Below are 6,000 nucleotides of genomic sequence, written 5' to 3' on the forward strand. Positions count from 1 at the left end.
GAAATAAGTCCTTTTCAGCCTCCATTCTGTTAAAAGTGAGTTGTCTCATGTCCTCCCATAGAAAAGTCTCCATTCTCCATATCTTCTTTCAAGGACTTCTCCATTGTCTTTCCAGTCAAATTAATCTCTCTTGAGAGTGGGTAATCACAGCTGTTCTGAGTATTCCAGAGAGTATCTTACTCTAACTAGGCCTTGCTGTGAATGGACAGTGAAAGCTAATATTCTCAGTACTTTCCAGTAACACTTGTTAAAATAGTAATCACACAGCTCTGAATAGCATTTTGTTTATCTTCGAGATAAATCTTAAAGCTGATGGAAAAACTGACTAATACGAGGATAATTCCCCTTTCATTGAATTTCGGGTGCAGGGCCAGGAGTTGGACTCAATGATCCTTGTGGGTCCCTTCCAACTCAAGAGATTCTATGATTCTGCTTTAACCAAAGCAAGGGAAGTAAACTGCGTAGTTGTTGCTGAAGAACAGAAAAGAATGCTGTGATCTTTGGTCACAAGAAGTGTCTTGCCCATGTCACACTTTTAAGGGAGAAATAGTCTATGCTATCCCTTTTTTCTCCAGTTCCTCCTTGTTGGTTAGTGGAGGCTGGAGATTTCCTCCCCGAGCCTGCTTTCTTCCTGTCTTTTTTCCTGGAAGGGTGAATGTCATTACTTAGGAGCAGAGTGCTCTTCTCTCACATGCTCTGGTGTAGCAGGTTCAGTTCGTAAACCGGGCAGAAACACCAATTTAGTGTAGTGGTTTGGTTCAAAATATCCATTACTTACTTATTTTCCTTCTGTGAGATAAGTATTAGGAGAAAGCAAAGCAGGCACAAAACTTAAAAGAATATAAAGAAGTTTATTAACAGACCTAAAAGAAAGAAAAAGTCAGACTAAACCTTCAGAACACTTCTCCTTCCCCCACCTTTCTCCCTTCTCCCACTGACAATGTAAAAAGACAGCCCTTGAGATGTTCAGTCAGTTTACCACCTCTATAATAACCTTGTTCAGTCCATTTAGGGAGAGGAGTCTCCCTTGGTCATGCTATGGAGACATCTCCACATGAAACAGTTCTCTCATGGCTTCAGTATCACAACCAGACAGGCACCCGGGTTGGTTCTCTGCTCGCATGTGAGAGTCCCTTCCCTCGACTTACAGCTTTCCCCACAACTGTTTTCAAGGGTCCAGTCATGTTAATGGGGTACCATTTTAAGGTTGAGCTGTTCAGAAGCAAAGGTTCTCTTCACCTATCTCTGGGAGCATCTTCATCTCTAGGAACAGAGGTCTTCCCTGGGAGCAAGGGTCCTCCTCACTTTCATCTCTCTCTGTTCATGCTTCTCATCAAATCACAGCTACTTCAACATTTACTTATTTCAGCACAGGTACTTTTGCTCACAATTGCAGTTTGAACGCTCCACCCCCCATGCTTTCATGAAATTACAGTGGGCACTCTGATGTATCATAGTCCATCACCACCATAGCTTTACAACAGAATTTCAGCTTCTAGGCTTGAAGCATCTCTCCTCTTTCTCCTCCCTCAGGGTTTCAGCTCTTCCTTCTTCACTGACTTTGGTGTCTCTATGGTGTTTTCTTCACTTGCTTCCACCTTTCCTCTTCCTCTGACTCGGGAGAGGATTGATGTCTGCAGGCTCCATCTGTCCTGGAGGAAACTCACAGCACTGAAAGGGTTCATCTCAGCCGGCCCCGCAGCCGGCATTCGCCTCTCGCTGTCGGTCCCATCTTTGCCGGGCAGCGGCCTCAGATGAATCCTTGGCCGCTGCGGGGCCGGGGCCGGGCCGCGCTGCCTCGCGGAGCGGGGCTCTGGCTGCCCGCGCTGAGGGGCCGCGGGTGGAACAGCGCCCCCCGGCTCCAGCACGGCCGCCTCCCGGCCCGGCCCCGCTGCGCCGCGCGGGCCCCAGGGACCTGCCCGAAGGCCGGAAGCGACTGAGCTTTCCCGGGCTCTGTTCCTTCTTAAACGTGGGTCACAGAGCCGTGTCAAGCTTCTTAAGGGGCTTAAAAAGTGGCCAATATTCAAACTGGCCAGTTGATTGGTTCTGTCAGCTCATAGAGGAAGCTGTAAGCACCTCTTTGCAATAGAATCACTTCCGTGGCTGACGCCCTCTTTACTAAAAACCCAAACTATACTAAACCATGACATCTGGTGATAGAGATAAATCCCATAAAAGACATAAGAAAACGCATCATCCGGCTTTGCTCCTTCAGGAGCAGGAGTGTAATGAGCACATGCTTAAATGAGTATTCATTTTCCTCATCTGCGCCATCTGTGAAGTGAAAAAGGTGATACCTACCTTGTGAACTCTTTCCATACACATTGTACTTCTTTTCTTTATTTTTTTTTCTTTTTTTTTCCTGGTAGCTGGTGAATCTGCCTAAAGGAAAAAGGTAAGAGGTGGAAAAAAATGGGAAAGGATGAGACCTACATGAGCTGCCTACCAAAGGGGTATCTACACAGTGTGCTGGCCTTTACCTGCCTGTTCCTGGAAGGGATGAAAGGCAAGGTGTCCTATTTATAGTCAGGTAATTGCAGTGATGCTGAACAAAATTGTTGCTGCTCTGACTGTTTCAGCTTCAAATACAGCAAATCAGTGCTGGTAGCAGAATGCTTCGCCTACAAATAATTAACTGTACTTAAGCTGTCAGAAATGTTTTTCCATCTGCTTCCTTGAGCCATACTCTTCCTTTTGCACTGAGCCACTGAAAGAGGAAGAAAAAATTCTTCAACCTACACTCTACAAAAACTGCTCTGAGGTTGTTATGATCTGGCACTGCTGTTGGGGTCATGAGTAATCCTACATTATTAGCAAGGGTATTAGCAATCTATTGCTTTTCCTTTCTCCATTCCATCACCACACAGATATTTTTGCCAAAAAAAAAAAAATTTAAAAATGGCAGCGCATGACCCAAAATCCTTGAATTTACTGGAGGTTTTTTGCTGTTTCCAATAGGAAACAAAAGGAAAACAAAATGTTTCCATTTAATGCCCATTCCTCTAGAGCTACATGGGAAATTGGTTCACACTGGAAAGTCTCTAGGATTTTGCTAGTAGGGATCCCATCTTTTAGATCTTGGTACCACATCCATTTAACTGAATTATGAATGGAAGAGGAACCTGCATTTTCTAGGGATAAGGGTAATATTTCAATGCTCAGGCCGAACTATCACAGAAAGTTATACCAACTTGGTAAAAATCTGGCTACATGGGAGTTGATAGAAATCATACCTTTTGTTTCATGTGAGCCCCACCTACCACTGCACAATTTCTACCAAAAGGTTGGTAGAAAACAAGAATAGAAAAAGCCCCAAACAAACACAGTAAGTTTAGTTAATCAAAATGTTAAAGCTTGGGTTGCTACAAATAGGACAGGAGATGAAAAGGTCAAAATAAAGCAAGAGTTGGGTTTTTTTATTCTTTGGGAAGCAACAAATATTAGGCTGCTATCCATTCTGCACTGAAATTTACATCAGTGATCTCAGTCCAGATTCCTGCTCTGGTGAGTTTTTTGATCATTCATTGCTCATGAACACATTGTTCTGATTTATTTTTGTGCTGCTCAGTAATGCAGTTGTAGGTGGGAAGGAGGGAAAATTCTCCCATGAAATACAATATTCCCCTTTTTTTCTCCCAGATAACCTATGAACATGCTGTAACAAAATTCTGATGATGTGTTTCAGTGGTACACCTCAACCAAAGCATGAAGTTCTTTGCTGCAGACAATATTCTGATGCAATTTAATAAACCACAGTTCTAGAAATATTTTTTAGTGTTTGCACACTTAAAGTATTTGTTTTATTACCGTTAATTGCTGGCCAAACTCCCATGTAAGAGAAAATATACTTCTGTGGCCCAACTCCATGACTTCCTGTGTAGTCAAACTCGCAAGAGAACTCTGAGGAATTCAAAGTGCTTTTTAATTTTTTTTTTCCTAATAATGAGAGCCCATATTTGAGTAATATGTTATGGCACTGGAATAAAGCATTAAAAGCCAAATTATCTTGTTTAGTCTAAATCTTGAAGAGATGTTGCTCCTTTTGTCCTATAAATTATCCCTGGTATCAGCAGTCTCCTGACAGATCTGAAGAAATCTGCCTGTCCCGCTGTTCTGACAGTTCCAGTCTTTTTAAACAGATGTTCAGCCACTGATCATTGGTGTGAAACAGAAAGAACAATTCCTACAGACGACCCCATGATTTATGGAAACATCTTAAATAACACAGAAGTCATCCAGTCTTATGGAATAGCTCTCACCTGTGCATAGTATTATAAAGCACCAAGCACTTAGTAGTACAAGTAATACATAGTGCAAGTCTTGTAGTACAAGCAAAGCAGGATTTCTCTCTGTATTTCTATCTCTGTTCTGTCCGTAATTAATTTTTGATCCTACAGTATTTTGCTTGTTGTAGAAAGCAATTCAAATTATAAAACCAAAGATAATCAGGCTGCAGCAGTTAACAGGAATGCAAAGTTTGTCCATAGTTACTTCTAAACATTTCAAATAATTTCTGACAGTTACTGACAGCTTGCAGTTACTGGAGGTGAAAATTGTGATGTCAATAGTAGCTTTAGCAATACATACATTAGCTTCTTTTGGAATAAGAATCCATGGAATACGAATCTATGTTCATTTCTAAAACATATTTAACCCATTTTCAGACCATGCCTGACTCTCGGTATACAGCAAATTTAAATGTATTACAAAAAAAATCCAAATGAAATGTAACTACAAAATACAGCAAACATGGCAGATAATTTACCAAATTTCTAGAGAGCCTTCTTATTCAAAGGAAATTTCTAGGTTTGATGTCATTTATTGTTTCTGGACTGTCAAAGCCCACCTGATTGCTGCCATTGTCAAGAACAACAGTTCAGGAAGAATATGAGCAAATACAGGCTCAGTTGTACCTTCCCAGCTGCCCAGAAACTTCACATCCTGCAGCCGCATTTCCTGTGGAGCAGATGACCCCTACTTTGTCACTTTGGATCCCTTGCCCTTTTGGAAGGTAAGAACATCAGGGTGCATTACTGTTCCTAGCCATTTGCAGGCACACACTGCTCTCCAAGTTGAAAGATACCATCAAGAAAGAGCAGTTTTCACTGAGCTGTTCCTGAGCTTCATTTTTTGCTATTTTGGAGTGGTTTTTTGGTATTTTTTTCATTTTGTGTCTGACAGGAAGATTTGTTTTCTATGCACATGTTCACTCAAGTGCTCAGATTCTGTTCTCAAATGACCACAAATTCAGAACATCTACTTAACTGGAAACTGTGGTTCAAATTATTAACTTCTCTACATCAACAAAAGTTTTGAAAATTCCTAAATTAGTTTGGAGTGCAAGTCTAATTTTCACAAATACTTGGCTATTTACTTAAGATCCTAAAAACCTCTTGAGAGTGAGATGAAAGATTTGTCCACATACCAGGACTTCAATACAGGTTGTTTCCACTGGAAATGCCCACAGAGGAAGTTGATGCAGAATAGTTGGTGTGTTCTTTGCTACCCTCTAGATTCACTTTCTCAGCAGAGGAACCCTTAGACTCCTAAATACTTTGAGCACTTGAAGGTGTTATTTGAGTATGATCTACTTATTTCTGTTAACTGTGGGGTACATGCTCTAACCACCTAACCAGAAATCCTTTTCTAAGAAATGAAGTTCTCATCATTGAGTAACCAGAACTGCAAAAATGAGAGTTCAGTTCTTGCCCCTTTCTTTGTCACTTTGGGCAGACACTCAGTCTCTGAGCTCACCATCTCCTAACTGGAGGTGGTTGCACGGCCCTTCTTCATTTTGTCTGTCTTGTCTGTTTAGATTATGAGCTCTTGTGAGATGGAGGCATTTCTCTCTCTGAGTAATGCCTGGTACTGCACAGCTCAAATTACATGTCTAGATGGTATTATAATCCTAAATAATGCACTTTTTCTCATGGGAGGAAATAATGGAATTCAATGGAATTAGTCAAAATCCATTTGTTCCACTGCCAGCAAAGCGGGTAC

This window comes from Corvus cornix, chromosome 3 (assembly GCF_000738735.6).
Source record: "Corvus cornix cornix isolate S_Up_H32 chromosome 3, ASM73873v5, whole genome shotgun sequence".
Taxonomy (NCBI): domain Eukaryota; kingdom Metazoa; phylum Chordata; class Aves; order Passeriformes; family Corvidae; genus Corvus; species Corvus cornix.